At 36.5% G+C, this 17,825-nt stretch overlaps 1 pseudogene; it reads right to left on the minus strand.

Annotated features, from left to right (window-relative positions):
• Positions 1–3,400: 3,400 nt before the first annotated feature.
• On the minus strand, positions 3,401–4,944 carry LOC118831639 (annotated as a pseudogene).
• Positions 4,945–17,825: the final 12,881 nt, after the last annotated feature.

Genomic DNA, 17,825 nt, shown 5'->3' on the forward strand with positions numbered 1-17,825 from the left:
AAAAACTAATCTAATCCTAAATAATAAATGGGTCAAAGAACGAATCATAGATAACAAATACATTATTAAAGAGAAACATTAAATACATTCATTAAAGGAGACAACATACTAAAAATAGTGGGATGCAACCCAAGCAGTACTTAGGGAAATTTTCTTTCCCTAAATGCTCACATTAACATTACAGGGAAAGAGCAGAACTAGGAATTTTGCATGCATTTTTTTTAAATCTAGAAAAAGAAGAAATTAAAAATCTCTAAATAAATATCAAAATGGAAATCCTGAAAATAAAACTTGAGAAGTTCATTTCATGAAAAAAGGGAACTATGAAATAGATAAACCATTGTTTATTTAATTAAAATAAAGAAAGAAGAAAACCAAATTATCAGTCTTGAAAATGAAAAGTGTGAATGCATAACCAATGAAGATTAAATTAAAGGAGGTACTGTGCACAATCATATGCCAGGTAAACTAAAAATCTCAATGAACTGGATGAATATTTATAAAAAAATATCAACTGCACATGTTAACAGAAGAGGACATAGAATACTTAAATAACCTTGTCTCAAAAAAAAAAAAAAAAGAAAGCAGTGTAGATGCATTCCCAAAGAAAAATTCTGAAGGACCAGATGAACTTAGTGAATTCTACCAAACATTAAAGAAAAAATTCAACCCAATATAATATAAGCTATTTTTTAAAATAGGTAAATGAGTCTGAGCCAAGTCATTTTACAGCAAAAATATAGTTTATACCTAAACATGGGGGAGCAAAAACTGAGAAAGAAAATTGTAGGCCAATTTCCTTAATTGCAATGAAATATTTCAAATAAAATCCTAGTAAGGAGATTAAAGCAATATATCACAAAGATCATACGCTATGACCAGTGAGATTCATATGAAGAATGCAAAGTTGTTTCAATGTCAGGAAAGCTATAAGCATAATTAACCATATCAATAACAAAAATCATATGATTATATCAATTGATGTAGAAAGAAATTTTTTGACAAAATACAACAAAATACAACATCCATTCCTAATAAAACACTAGAAAGCATAGGAATTTACAGAACCCTTATTAAAGTGATAAATAATATCTTTAGAAAAACAAGAGCATGTGTTATCTGTAAAAAGAATAAACTTAAAGCCTGCTGAATAGGATCAGGAGTGAAGCAAGGAGATCCATTATCACCACAATTATTCAATATTGTACTGGAAATCCTAGCTAAAGCAAGAAGACAAAAAATCAAGAAACTGGAAGAATAAAAATAGGCAACATGGAGATAAAACTACCCCTCTGTGCAGATGAGATCATGGTTTACTGAGAGCACCCCAGAGAATCAAATTTTTTAAAAAAGCTAGTGGAAATAATTAACAACTTTAGCAAAGTTGCAAGATACAAAACAAGCCCACGTAAATTATCAGAATTTCTGTATACTACCAACACAACCCATCAGGAAGAGATAGAAAGAGGAATTCCATTTAAAATAACTACAAATAATTTAAAATAATCGGGAGTCTCCCTGCCAGGACAAACACATGGGCTACATGAAAATAGTAACAAAACACTCTTCACACAAATACATTTAAAAAAAAACTGGAGAAATATCAATTGCTCATCAGTAAGCTGAGCCAATAAAACTAACAATTCTACCTCAACTTACTTATTATTGCCATACCAATTAGATTACAAATGCAGTATTTAATAGAACTAGAAAAAATGAATAAACAAATTCATCTGGGAAGAACCTAAGGTAAAGAATATGAAGGGAATCAATGAAAAAAAAATGGAGGAATGCAGTGAACCAATACTAGATTTTAAATTATAATGCAAAGCATTAATCATGAAAACAATCTGGTACTGTCTAAGATATAGTAGAGTGGATCAGTAGAATGGATTAGGTACACAATACACAGTAGGGAATTACCATAGTAATCTAGGAGTTAATAAACATATATCCAAGCTTTAACAGTAATAACTCACTATTTGCCAAAAATTGCTGGGAAAAATGGAAAGCAGTTTCACAGAACTAAGCACAGATCAACAGGTCACATTGTGTAAGAAGATAAGATCCAAATGGATACATGATTTTGACATAAATGATGATATCATTAGTATATCAGGGGACTGAGGAAATAATACCTGTCAGATGAATGGTTAAGGGAAGACTTTGTCACAAATCAAGAGATAGAGAGGATCATACAAAGGAAAATAGCTTGTGTTAATTACATGAAATTAAAAAGGTTTTGCACAAAAAATCTAATGCAGCCAAAATTAGAAAGAACACAGTTAGATGGGGAAAAAATGACAGCAAGTTTCTCAGATAAAGATTTTTTTTTTACATTTAACCTAATTTTATTCATTCTTGCTTTGGGATGGGGAATAGATCATTTGGTTAAAAACATACAGTAAAAACAAAATAAGTCTTACCATATACAACATTTAACCTACAATAATGATGTACCTTAATTACGTCCATGCACACAAGTCTAACATTACAATTTTTAAAAAAATAAACACAATCAAGACTTCTAGGAGCATTTTATAATAAAGTAATTCCTAACTTTTTCTTTGTAGAAAGATGAAGCACCTCCAAAATAAAAATTCCTATACACAGTGAGCACCTTACTTAAAATGAACACTTAAGTAAATTGAGTACGTTGACAGCCTCAGAACAAGCTGACATTACAATATTCAGCTATGTAGGCAACAAACCATAGTGCCAAATGGAAAAACTTTATTTTCAAATAAATTTCAAAAAACTAAGTTAACTTTCTGTAATTAAATACAGAAAATATACTGATTTGCTAAAATTAATAAAATGTGGCATATTAACACTTCACTAGAAAGAATGCATACCAGAACACTTATAAACAGTGAATGATTCTTATTAAGAAGTTACTATAGTAAGGCTGGCTAAATAGAAGGGCATATTGTGAAGCACTATGGGTGGTACATGTTTTGCCACATACTTCTGTTACCTTGAAGTAGATAACACATACATACCAATTTGGCATTCATTTTCAGTTGCTGCTGGTATCACGTGTTTTAAGAAATGTGTACAGCATGAAAAACTTGAAAATACTCATGAATGAAAAATGTTTTAGGAAAAAAATAAATATTTTCATGCAATTATGTACAGTCTCACTGTTTAAATTTCAAGGCAAGATTTTTTTTTCCTGTAAAACAGATAACCATTTTACTGAGAGAATGTTTTTACTTGGCTTAGTGCATTTCTTTTGTCTCCTCCTGCATTGCCTTATTTTGCTCTATTCTTTAATTTTGTGTGCAAATGACATGCCAGTGTAAAATGAAAACTATTTCTGTATAGAAAGTAATTCTGGATTTTAAAAACCAAGAATTAATGAAATCCATGCTAAAAGGACACCATCTGATTGAAGTAAAAAATGACTTATACTAGTAATAAAAAAGACAAAACACATTTCATGAATACAAAAAGAACTGTCTGCTGAGTGTTTTAGTTCAGATGTTTTGGAATGCTGCTGTATGTTTTATGGGGAATCTGGGGAGGAAGATTTCATAGCAGAAGATGTTAATGTGGCCTGTATTGATTTAAGTGGTGAACCAACTGGCCTATGAAACTGTGGAATGCCTATAGACTCAAGCAGCTTGTTAAAGAGGAACTCCCCACTATTGTTAAGAAAACCCTCCTCACTTTCTCTTTCCCCAAACTTGCCATCCTCTACTGGCTCAGTTTCTAGCATTTCATTATCTTCCTTCCTGCTAAAGAACTTGTCTAGGTAACTGGTATAAGTGTTTTCCTTCTCAATTTGTTCATCCTTTCTTACTTCACTACAAAACTGATCTATGAGAAAACATTCATCTCTACCACTTACAAACTGGCTATCCCAAGAAAATTGGTACAAAGCTTCTAACTGAGCCAAATTTGCCATTTCTTCTTCTTGTTTTTCCTGGCTTACTGACTTTGATATCAAACTTTTCAATTCTAGTTGGGACACTGAGCTATTCAAGTCATTTAATTTATCAACAACATCAGTAGACTCATGTGAACTAAGTTGAAGAGTTCCTGCAATAAAGGAATCAGTCAAATCCTTGATTCTTCTCCCTTTCTTTTTCAACCAGTTGCTGTGATGCTTCCTCAAGAGCTATTTGGGCTTTAACCAATCCATTCCTTTCACATTTTGACTTGCCTTTCTTATCAGATTTTTCTCTGCTTTGTTCTTTCCAATTAGAAAGATCTCTAATAAGTCTGGGTTCACTCTCTCCAAACTAAGTTATCTAGATATGATGATGACCTCATTTAGTAGTTACAAGTATGGCTGCATTCCAGATCACAATACTTATTTTCATGATGATCTGGATACTTCCAACAAGGCTCAGAAGAGAAATGGGTATCAAAGGCAGGATCCTTCAGATACTTTTCACGATCTCCATCCAAATATTTTCCAGGATCTTCTTGTACTTCCTTTTCATCGGTGACATCAGAAAGAGCCCTTGGGTCATGCTGAACTTCTTCAATATCAAAATTATTGTGTATAGGCCAGTCATGGTCTGAAAACTGACAATCATGGTACCTCTTCCAATTATAAATGTGACTATGAGTTTCATCGATGAGCAAAATATCAACTTCATCTTCAATGTGAAAAGGATGGCTTGAAATTGGTTCATCCATTGGAAAGGAATAAATGCTCATATAAGGATGGGACAGAGCTTCTTCTGCTGTCAATCAATCCATGGGACTAAATGTCAAAATTTGCTCCAAGAAGTCCAGTGCTTCATGACTAATTCCTGGAAGCAGCTGAATTAAGGGTTTGTGTGGCTCAGTCATATCATTTCTTATGTAAACTGGGATTACACTGAGAAGCTCCTGACAATCTTCCTCATGTACAACAGGAATAGATTCTAAAATCAGCTGCATCTGTTCAAGTTCATGTGCACCTGCAAAGAGAGTTTTCCCAGTCAGCATTTCTAGGGTGCCAGTAAGCACTATGTTAGTTTTGTTTCTTTTCCTCCTTTGTTTACTGTTTATTTGACTAGGAAGCTCTGGCAGCTGTTGGTTTATAGGAGATGTCTTTAGTTAGTGATCAGGTGGCTCCAGCTCACCACAATCACAATCAAAGCTACCATCCATCTTACTCTGTGACAGCTGGACTTCTCTGACTCATCAAGGCAGTGCAGGGCCCGCGAACAGCCCCTAAGGTTGGCTCCGGTCTCCAGCGGTGTTGGTGGCAGCGGCGTCTCCAAGACTCTGGCTTTGCCACAGTCGCCACCATGTAACCTAAAGATGTTATTTCTCAAATAGGTAAGGAACAGAATCAACTTGTAAAAATATCAGTCATTCCCCAATTGATACATGGCCAAAGAATATGAACAGGCAGTTTTCAGAAGAAGAAATCAAAGCTATTGATAATCACTTTAAAATGATCTAAATTACCAATTACTAAATTACTAAATGAAACCAACTCTGAGGTACCACCTCACCCCTATCAGATTGGTTAATATGACACTAAAGCAAAATGACAAATCATGGAGGGGGTGTGGAAAAATTGAGAAACTAATGCACACTTGTTAGAGTTGTGAACCAGTCTACCCATTCTGGAGAACCATTTGGAATTACACCCAAAGGGCTACAAAACTGTGCATACCATTTGATCCAGCAATATCATTAGTAGGTCAGGATCCCAAAAAAGATAAATAAAAAAGAGAATAAAACCTATTTGTAGAAAAATATTTACAGCAGCTCTTTTTGTGGTGGCAACAATTTGGAAATGGAGGGGGATGCCCATCAAATGTGGAATGACTGAAGGAGTTGTGGTATACGATTGTGACAGAATACTAGCATGCTCTATGAAATGATGAAAAGAATGGTTTCAGAAAAACCTGGGAAGAAATATATGAACTAATACAAAGGGAAGTGAGCAGAGCCAGGAGAAAAATGTACACATCAACAGTAATATTGCAACAATGATCAAAGACCTAGCTAACTCTGATCAAGATGACGTTTCAAGACTATTCCAAAGGATCCATAAGGAAAAATTCTATCCATCTCCAGAGAGAGAACAAATGGATTCTGGTTGAAGCATTCTTTTTTTCAATTTATTTATTTTTCTACTATTTTATGTGTGTTTTCTTTGGCAACATGGCTAACATGAAAATATGTTTTGTGTATCTGCACATGTATAATCAATATTCTATAGTGGAACTCAATATTTTAAATTTTAATTCATTTTAAAAATTTTGCTTGTAACTAGAAAATATATGTATATTATATTATATATTAACTCATATATATGTATGAGAAAAAGGAATTAAAGAACAACATAAATAGCTGGAAGAACATTCAGTATGCATGGCTAAACAATGCCAATATCATTAAAATTACCCTACTAACACAATTAATTTATACTTTGAATGTTAATTAATCAAATTACCAAGAATATACTATATATAACAATAACAAAATTCAGTTAGAAAAACAAAAGATCTAGAATATCAAGAGAAATGATAAAAAGAAGAACTGATGAAAGGGGTATAGCACTTCCAGGGCACAAATTACGTTATAAAGTGGCAGTCATCCGAAGTATTTGGTATTGGTTTAAAAAATAGACAAATGGACTAGACTAGAAAAAGGAGATTCAGAAAAAAAGAACTCAATTATATAATATTTGATAAACGGAAAGGATAAACAACCTAGAGAAAAAATCCTTATTTAATAGAAGCTGCTGAAAACACTGGAAAGTACTTTGGCAGAAAATAAGCTTTCACCAGCCTGGGACAATCTAAGTGAATATATGAACTTAATATTAAAGATCATGTGACTCAAAAAATCAGAAGAGAAATTGATCATGTACTTCCCACAGATATGGGTAAGGAATGTATACTTAACCAAATAAGTGGCAGAGGCAATCATGAAGTATAAAACTGATGACTTTGATTACTTAAAACCGAAAAGCTTCTGAACAAACAACATTAATGCATCTAGGATAAGAAGGGAAGTGGATGAATGGGGAAAAGAATCTTCATATCAAATTCCTCTTATTAAACATATAAGCTATGCAAACAAGTTTTTATATGTGTGTATATGCATACAAATATGCATACATATATATGCATATATGTCATTCTCCTATTGATAAATGGTGAAAGAATATGAACAAACAGTTCTCAAAAAAACTTCCAAGTATTCACAACCACATGAGAAAATGCTCCAAATAACTAATGATGAGAAATGCAGATCAATACAACTGTAAGGATCCCTATTACCTTCTGCAAATTGTCAAAAAGGCCAAAAAATGGCATGAGTCATTGTAGGGGGTGTGGGAATATAGGTACGCTAGTACATTGTTGGTGGAGCTGTTTTGGGATAGTAAATAAAAGAAAAATTGAACAGAAATGGCACTCATCATCATCATCACCACCAGAACTATCATTACTGATTGTCACTGTTGTCAGAACCATTTGCAATGCCAGCATTGAACCATTTCAAAAGAAGCCATTTAAATTTCATCAGCATGATGAAAGCTGATTATCTAGAGATAGTGCTCCTTCATTGCCTTGCACAAACACGTTTCCAAAATTGCTTCCAAAATCAAAATGATACACCAAAATTTATTTTCAAATCTCTCTTTACCACTTGTATGTGTAACTGCTCCAAAGAAATGCCAGTATAGTGACACAACCCATTACTAATTGTAAATGCGAAATCAAATGCAAAATGGAGCAGTAACTTCCTGCCAGTATGATCTTTAACTGACACCAGCTCTGTTAACATATTTGTCTTTTGCAATGAACATTCAGCCAGCACCAATTCAATGGAATTGGGATTGAGAGATCTGACAAGGTCAGAGAAAAAAGACAAGAATAAGGTCTGAGCACTCATGCAAAAGCTACAGGCCAAGACTGTTTATCAGAGAGTGGTCAATCTCTGGGGGAATCCTATAAAATAGCACAGATCCAAGAGAGGAGTCAAAATGTTCTCCATAGGTGACATTCCATGTGAATTCAACTAACAATGAGTGCACTGAACACACGTTTCTCATGTGGGTTTTTTTAATAAAAATAGAGTGGATTTCCGATAGCAATTCCACATTTTCAGCAGAAATTATCGAAAGATTGTGTTTAAGGAGTCCATATTTAGCAATCAGCACAGATTGTGGAAGGAAATGGTTGAAACCAAGCACCATATCACTGCAGGTTGTGAAACAATAATGCCTAATGAATACTTAGCAAGACATCAACTGGAGGCTGGGATTATCCATGAGAAGCTCAATATCTTTAAAAAGTGAAGAGATGACAAATGTTCATTTTTACAAATGGTGACCTCTTGAGAATACCCTTGAAATACCCTTGATACCCTTGAGAATTCAAAAATGAATTGTAACAGATCTGGAACATTGTCATGGAACAAAATTATTACCCCTATCTCTTAGTCAAAACAGTGATCCATAAAAATTCAAGAACAATGAATTATTTTATTTATATTAAATTTTTTTTAGTATTTTCTTTTTTAGCATTTATTTTTTAGAAATTTGAGATCCAAATTCTCTTCCTTTCTCCCTCCCCATCCCTCGATTTAGAAGGCAAGCAATTCTATATAGGTTATCCATGTATAGTCATGCAAAACATTTTCATATTCTTCATGTTGTGAAGGAAAACATAGACCAAAAAAGAAGAAAGAAAAATAAAGTAAAAAAAGTATGCCTCAATCTGTATTCAGATACCATCAGTTCTGATGTGCTACTGCCCTGCCTCTCCCTAGCACTGCCCCTCAGGATGGTGACCTGGATCTGAACATGGACAAAGCAACAGAGTCCTGCCTCAGTGCTACCAAAGAGACCCCATGAAATCTCCTTTTGACCAGTTGTTTGACCCCCTTACCATCTGTGGGCTGAGAGCTCTAAAAGCCACTGCTGCCACTCCCAAGGCCTGCTTTTTGTTTTCTGTGGCCTGGTCTGTGCTTACATGGGCTGTGCTGGACTGTGCTCCACTCTCGCCTTGGTGCAACAGGCCTTGTTTGCTGACTTTCTAAGTTGTCGTGGGCCAGAGACTTGTTTCACTCCATCTTTTTGTGGGATCTGCCACAGTGGAATTTGTTTAGAGTCATTATTTAAAGTTATTTGGATGGGTTTGAGGTAGAGTTCAGGCAAGTCTCTGCCTTTACTCCACCGTCTTGGCTCTGACTCAAAGAACAATGTTTTTAATAGCTTACTAAGTGTTCCTAATCTCTAAGCTGCATTGGATGAAAACCTTTCAATGTATAGAGCTAGTGGAAGAACTGAAAACCATGTGGGACCAGCATGAGGAACATGCCATCCCCAAAGGCTACTTTCTCCCTAGAATTGTCCTAAAGATGGAGCATGTAGCAGATGAGTTAACATCCCAATACTTTTACTGTGTTATAAAAGACAGTAATTCTGAACAATGATCAGAAGATCATGAAACAGAAAAAAATAAATAAGGGGCAGAGCCAAGATGGTGGCAGGAGAGCAGGGACTCACTTAGGATCTCCCCCAAATACCTCCAAACACCTGTAAAAAATGGCCCTGAACAAATTCTAGAGCTACAGAACCCATGAAACAACAGAGGGAAGCAGGTCTCCAGCCCAAGATGGCCTGGATGGTCACTGGGAAGGGTTTACTGCACCATGCTGGGAGTGGAGCACAGCCCAGTGTGGTCCGCAACAGACAGACCAGGCACTGAAGAGATTGGGTGGAGCAAGCCATAGGACCCTGAATCATTGACCTGTGGCAGCTTCTTGACCCACAAACACCAAAGACAACTTAGAAGGTCAGCGGGAAAACTGCTAGATTGCAGTGAGAGGAGTGCACAGTCAGTCTCAGCCCCAGAGGTGGCAGAGGTGGTGTGATGTAGTGGCTGCAGCAGCAGGAAGCTCCTGTTGCTGCTTCCAGAGTTCCAGCTGCAGTTGCTTCCAGCCCCAGGCCCACCTGGGGGGAGGAGTCAAGCAGCAGATCAGAGTGGGAATTCAGGGAGCAATTGCTGGTGCAGAGGCAGAGTTCTCTTGCTTTGCCCTGCTTGGATCTGGGTTGCAGTTGTTGTTGGCGGCTCTTGGGGGAGGAGGAGCACTGCTGTGGCAGAGCTTGCCATGTAGAAGTAGCTCTAAATACCCCTGAAACATGGAACAAAGCACTCATCATTCTGAAGCCAGTCATACCCTGACAAAAACCTCAAGGGTCAAGTAGTTGGCTGGGAACATGGCCAGGCAGTGAAAGACTCAGACTATTGAATCTTTTTTGGTGACAAAGATCAAAATGTACAGCCAGAAGAAGACAACAAAGTCAAAGAGCCTACATCAAAAGCCTCCAAGAAAAATATGAATTGGTCCCAGGCCATGGAAGAGCTCAAAAAGGATTTGGAAAAGCAAGTTAAAGAAGTAGAGGAAAAATTGGGAAAAGAAATGAGAGTAATGCAAGAAAATCATGAAAAACAAGTTAATGACTTGTTAAAGGAGAACAAAAAATAATGAAGAAAATGACACCTTAAAAAATAGACCAACTCAAATGGCAAAAGAGCTCCAAAAAGCCAATGAGGAGAAGAATGCCTTGAAAGGCAGAATTAGCCAAATGGAAAAAGAGGTCCAAAAGACCACTGAAGAAAATACTACCTTAAAAATTAGAATGGAGCAAGTGGAAGCTAGTGGCTTTATGAGAAATCAAGAAAGTATAAAACAGAACCAAAGGAATGAAAAAATGGAAGACAATGTGAAATATCTCATTGGAAAAACCACTGACCTGGAAAATAGATCCAGGAGAGATAATTTAAAAATTGTTGGACTACCTGAAAGCCATGATCAAAAGAAGAGCCTAGACATCATCTTTCAAGAAATTACCAAGGAAAACTTCCCTGATATTCTAGAACCAGAGGGTAAAATAGAAATTGAAAGAATCCACCAATTGCTTCTTGGAAAAGATCCCAAGAAGAAAACTCCTAGGAACATTATAGCCAAATTTCAGAGTTCCCAGGTCAAGGAGAAAATATTGCAAGCAGCCAGAAAGAAACAATTTGAGTACTGTGGAAACACAATTAGGATAATACAAGATCTAGCAGCTTCTACATTAAAGGATCAAAGGGCTTAGAATATGATATGGCTCTTTTTTCATCATGGCTTTCCAGTAGACCAATAATTCTTAGATTGTCTCTCCTGGATCTATTTTCCAGTTCAGTTGTTTTTCTGATGAGATATTTTACGTTTTCTTCTATTTTTTTTCATTCTTTAGATTTTGTTTGACTGATTCTTGATGCCTTACATAGTCATTAGCTTCTACTTGCCCAATTCTATTTTTTTTAACAAATTGTTTTCTTCATTTAGCTTCTGTACCTCTTTTTCATTGTGGCTAATTTTACTTTTCATGGAGTCATTTTCTCCAGTTAGGTTCTACACCTCCTTAACCATTTTGCCAATTTTACTTTTTAAAGATTTGTTCTCATCAGTGAATTTTTTTTCCATTTTTTATTTTACCTCTCTAAATTAGTTTTTAAAATCCTCCTTGAGCTCATCTCAGTAATGCGTTTTGCTCTTGAGACCTGCTAATATTCCCTTTTGAGGTTTCAGATGTGGGGCATAGTGTCAATATTGTTCTCTTTTGTATTCGTATTTTGATCTTCTCTATCCCCATAATATGATTCAATGGTCTTTTTTACTATTCCAGTCTACTTCTTCATGGTGGTTGCCTTTTTCCTAGATTTTTAAGTTTATCTCTGCTTCTGGGGCATGGGAGGCTCTGTCCCAAGCTTCTTGTGCTGGGAACTGGGGGCCTGATTACTGGCTTTGTGTTCTCAGCTAGAGTCTATATAATGCTGCTGCTCACCTGATGCTGAGCTGGAGCTGGCTGCTGTGTGCCAGGGTCAAGGCCAGTGATCTCTTTCTTAGTTTCCCCAGGATTACGCTGATATTCCTGGTGTGAGGCATGGGGGAGGGGTGGTCTGGCTTCTGGAAATCTTTTCCATAGGACTGGACTACAGCATGGGTGATCTCAGCTGCTGTCTGTGCTGGTGTCTGCCAATTCCCCTGGCTGTGTGAAAGCACGTCTGGGGTCCTGTTGTTGTCACTTGCCAGCTCCACCCCTCTGGGGTTTGGGAACCCCAGCTGGTCTGCTTAGGTGGGGCCTGATGGGTTGTCTCCCTTTTTGCATTGGTCTCCTTCTGCCACCACAAGAGGGGCCTGTCTCCCCAGTCTCCTATGCTAAATGAGTGCTGAACCCCTACTTCTAGCTCCCCTATTCCAGGGTTTTTCCCAGGGCAGTATTCTCTGGGTGAGGAAGGGAAGGATGAGAGCTGTTTTACTGTCATCATGGCTCCTGGAAGTTCAATAAGGTGAGTTTCAAACCTTTAGCCTGTGAACTGAAAGCCTCAGGAGTAGCTTCTGCCATGGCTGCAGGCTCTGTGCTGCTGTCTCACCTACCTCCGACAGACTCCTGTCCTATGCCAAAGAGCCTAGGAATCCCCACCAAAGCCAGCAGTTCAGCAATTCGGTCCTGGGCCTGCTCCTCCTCCTGCTCCTGCTCCAGCATGATTTAGTTCTGTGTATCCAGCACTCTCCCAGCCTGGTCTGCTGGCTGGGTTCTGATGTTGCTCTTGCTCTGGTGTCCTTGGGTGGTATGGTCAGATGCAATTCCACACTTGGTGCTCTCCCAGCCCACAGATACATCTAGTAGACCCTGTGGACTCTCCCCAGCTGGAAATCTGCCACACTCTCTTCTAATAGCTTCTGCATCTTTCATATCTGCTTAGATTCACTTTTTTAGAGGAATCTGACAGGATTTGTAAGAGAGCTCTGGTAAGTCACTGGTTTTACTCTGCCATCTTGGCTCTGCCCTGCCCCCCATGCTAGCCTTTTTAATGAAATGTTTAAATTACCTAGAAACTATGCTTCTCACCCTTTTTAATTGCCACTCTACAGACCGACACCTCACAACATAAAACAAGATAAGGTCCCAATGAAGGGAGACATTATAAACAAATTCCAGAACTGAGAAATTACCTTTATCATCTGTAGATAGAGAACGATTTCAGGAACAAAGAAGAGATAGAGAGGATCTCAGGAGGTAAAAATAGTAATTGAAATTACATAAAATTAATATATTTTTGTAAAAGGAAAATTCAGTCAGACAGAACCAGAAAAAAAGCAGGTAAATGGAAAAAAAATCTTTGAAGCAAATTTCTCTGATATGCAAGCTATATAGAGAACCTATTTTCATTTATAAACATAAAATGAATTTCCCAACTGATAAATGGTCAAAGGATACAAAAAGGTAGTTTTCAGAGGAAGAAATAAATTATTCAAAATATATGGAACAATGCTCAAAATTACTAATAATTAGGAAAATGTCAGTTAAAACAAATCTGAGTTTCTAGTTCACGGTAGTATGGCATTGATATTGAAGATAAGAAGATAGATAGTTAAGAGAGCAACTAATTGTCCTTTATGAATTGGTAGGTAAAGATGACATTTAAGAAAGGGAAAATGCAATTGTTGGAGATTGGACTGTGGGTCCAGTAATAAACTGTTGGTACAGTTATGAGTTGGTCCAGTCATTTTGACAATCAGTTTTAAAGTATGTTCCTAAAGCACTAAACTGAGGATACCTTTTAATCCACCTATACCACTACTAGGCAAATATCTAAAAAGATCAAAGAAAAAGAAAGACTTCTATGTATAAAAATATTTATAATACCTTTTATTTTGTAGTAGTAGTAGTAAAGTAGAAACTAATAGGGTGCCCTTCAATTGGAAGAATGCCTAAACAAATTATCTTATATAAATACAATGGAATATTATTGCACCATAACAGATGCCTAAATGTACAGTTTTAGAGAATCCTGGCACATCAAGTATCAAAAAATAAAATTCTGTCATGCATATAAAGGATTAGATTTGCTCTTTTGGATCCAGACATTAGACCCGTGAGCAATAGTTTGGAGTTCTAAAGAGACCAATTTGGGCCTGGCATCAGGAAAAACTTCCTAAAAATGAGAATTCTCCAAGAGTGTGGTGGGCTGCCTTGAAAAGTTGGTGGGTTCTTTCTCTTGGAGGTATTCAAAGAAAAGCAGAATGACCATTTGTTCCTTATACTAGAAATTCCTTTCATGTATAGACTGGAATAGTTAGCACTGTGGTCCTTTCTAATTCAAAAGTTTATGCAAATTATGTGAACCAAGGTTGAATGGGAAGTCTGAGGACAGCACAAAGTTTTTTAAATAATATTTTATTATTCCCCAGTTACATGTAAAAACAATTTTTAACATTTAACATTCATTTAAAAAATTCTTGAGTTTCAAATTTTCTCTCTCCATCTCTTATCTCACCACCACCACCACCACCACCACCACCACCACCCCCGCTGAGACAGTAAACAATTTGGTATGGGGTTATACCATGTTCAATAATGCAAATCATATTACTATATTAGTCATGTTCTGAAACAATACGCAGACTCAGAGGGGAAAAAAACAAAAAATAGAGAAAGCATAAAAGGGTATGCTTTAACCTGCATCGAGACTTCGTCAGTTCTTTCTCTGGAAGTGGATAGCATTTTTCATGATAAGCACTTTGGAATTGTCTTGGATTGCTGAGAATAGCTAAGTCATTCACATGCTGTTCCTGTATACAATGTTCTCCTGGTTCTGCTCACTTCATTTTGCTTCAGTTCATATAAGTCTTTCTAAGGTTTCTGAAATCTGTGTGTTCATCATTTCTTATAGCACAGTAATATTCCATTACAGTCATACATGACACCATTCCCCTATTGGTGGGCATCCCCTAATTGATGGGCATCCCCTCAATTTCCAATTCTTTTCCCCCATAAAAATAGCTGTTACAGATATTTTGTACAAATAAGTCCTTTCTGCCTTTCTTTTTATCTCTTTGGGAGTGGGACTTAGGAGTGCCATTGTTGGATCAAAGTGTATGCATAGTTTGATAGCCCTTTGGGCATAGTTCCAAATTGTTCTCCAGAATAGTTGGATCATGATGTTCACAAGTCCACCGACAGGGCATTAGTGTTCCAATTTTTCCACATCCCCTCCAACACTTACAATTTTCCTTTTCTGTCATATTAGCCAATCTGAAAGGTGGGAGATGGTACCTCAGAATTGTTTTAATTTGCATTTCTCTAATCAATAGTGATGTAGGGCATTTTTCCTATGGCAGTAGATAGTTTGGGTTTTTTTCATCTGAAAACTCCCTATGCATATGCTTTGGCCATTTGTCAGCCAGGGAATAACTAGTAGTCTTATGAATTTGATGCATTTTTCTATATATTTGAGAAATGAGGCCTTTATCAGAGACACTTGCTGTAAAACTTGTTTCCCAGTTTTCTGCTTTCCTTCCAACCTTGGTTGCATTGGGTTTGGGAGTGCAAAATTCTTTTTTTCATGTAATACCATTGAAAGTGTCCATTTTATATCTTGTAATGCTCTCTATCTCTTATTTAGTTATAAGTTTTTCCCTTTTCCATAGATCTGACATGTAAAAACTATTCCTTGGTCCCCTAATGTGCTTATGGTGTCACCCTTTGTGTCTAAATCATCTACCCATTTTGATCTTATTTTGGGATATGACGTAAGATATTGGTATTTAACTAGCTTCTGCCATACCTTTTCTAGTTTTTCCCAGTAGTTTTTGTAAGTAGTGAATTCTTGTCCCAAAAGCAGAGATCTTTGCGTTTGTCAAATGCTAGTTTACCATAGTGATTTACCACTGTGTCTTGTTTATCTAATCCACTTCATTGATACACCACTCTATTTTTCAGCCAGTACAGATAGTGTTGATGATTAGCACTTTCTCATACAGTCTGAGATCTGGTATGGCTACCCTTGATATACTTATTCTTGTTCTTCAAGATGAATTTCTTTCTCAATAAAACTTGTGGCACTGAATCAGTAAATTTTGTCATCTTAATTGTCATCTTAATTATATTGGCTCTGCCTACCCATGAGCAATGAATATTTTTTCTAGTCATTTAGATCTGACTTTATTTGTGTGAAAAGTGTTTTGTTATTGTCTTCATATGATTCCTGGGTTTAACTCCCAAGTAGTTTATACTTATTACTGTTATTTGAAATGGAATTTCTCTTTCTAACTCTTGCTGCTGGGCTTTGTTAGTTATATATATAGAGAGAAATGCTGATGATTTATGTTGGTTTATTTTATATCTTGCAACTGTGCTAAAGTTGTTAATGATTTCAACTAGGTCCTTAGTTGATTATGTGGGATACTGTAAATATACCACCATATCATCAGCAAAGAGTGATAGTTTTGTTTTCTCATTGCCTAATCTCTTTCAATTTCTTTTTCTTCTCTCATTGCTAGAGCTAACATATCTAGTATAATATTGATTAATAGTGGTGATAATAATGGTATCTTTGTTTCATCCCTGATCTTATTGCTATGACTTTTAGCTTGTCGCCATTACAGATAATGCTTGCTGATGTAGATAGATACTACTTATTTTAAGGAAACTTCCATTTATTCCTATGTTCACTAATGTTTTTACTAGGAATAGGTGCTGTTTCAGAAGTGTTTTCTACATCTCTTGTGATAATCATATGATTTCTCTTGTATTTGTTTTTGATATGGTCACTTCTGAAGATAGTTTTCCTAATACTGAGCCACCCCCACATTCCTAGTATAAATTCCACCTGGTCATAGGATAAGATCCTGTTCATATATATTGCTGTAATGTCCTTGCCAGTATTTTATTTAAAATTTTTGCATCAATATTCATTAGGGAAATTGGTTTATAATTTTCTTTATCTGTTTGGCTCTTCCTGGTTTAGGTATCAGCCCCATATTTGTGTCAAGAAAAACAATTTAGCAAGATTCCTTCTTTGCTTATTTTCCCAAACAGTTATTGTATTGTATTGGAATTACTTCTTCTTTAAATGTTGGGTAGAATTAACTTGTGAATACATCTCGCCCTGGTAATTTTTCTTAGGGAGATCATTGATGGCTTGTTCAATTTCTTTTTCTAATATGGGCTTAAGTACTTGATTTCCTCTTCAGTTAATGTGGGCAATTTCTATTTTTGTAAATGTTAATTCATTTCACTTGGATTGTCAGAATTATTGGCTTACAACTGTTTCAACAATCTGGCTAGCAACTGTTGTGGGGGTGAAAAGCCAACACAGGCCCAACAACAAGAATGCTGCCAAAGCCCGCTGCAAAAGCCCAGGTTCTTTTAATCTGCTTTAGTAAGGAAAGCAACATTAAGGGATTGGCAAGTTTGCTTTAATTCAGCATACAAATACCATTCACTGAGTTCAGGAGAAAAAGCCAGCACCCTGAACTTTGGAGCAAATACAAACAAATTACAAACATCGACAGACAGACCTTGTCTGATTCAAATCCCAGTACATAGTTACCAGAGTTTAACAAAGTCCCAACATCCATGGTTACGACATGGAGGGCTCTTAGCTACAGCTGCCCTGAGTCTCCACATCAGCATGCACCACCAAGAGTGAGAGCCCTGTGCAAATAGCTCTGTCTTCTCTTCTTATAGCATTTCAGATGTCATCAAAAGTCATCTGAATGACCAGAACTTAGGCTCCTGTGATTGGCTCTTGAGTTAGCACTTCCCCTTAGTACCCTGGGAGCATCACACCCACATAGGCTTAGCACCTAATAGGGGTTTGGGCCTGGGGCTTAGCACCTAGTAAGACTCAATGAAATACACTGAATTACTCAAAGGAAACAAAAGCCAAACTCTTCAAGGGGCACTTGGTTGAACTGAGTGCTAAGAGCCCATTTTGCTTACTAACACAACAACCAGGCAAAATGGTTCCTAATTGTAGCATTAATTTCTTTGCCATTGGTGGTGAATTGTCATTTTT

This window comes from Trichosurus vulpecula, chromosome 9 (genome assembly GCF_011100635.1).
Source record: "Trichosurus vulpecula isolate mTriVul1 chromosome 9, mTriVul1.pri, whole genome shotgun sequence".
In the NCBI taxonomy this organism is placed as follows: Eukaryota; Metazoa; Chordata; class Mammalia; order Diprotodontia; family Phalangeridae; genus Trichosurus; species Trichosurus vulpecula.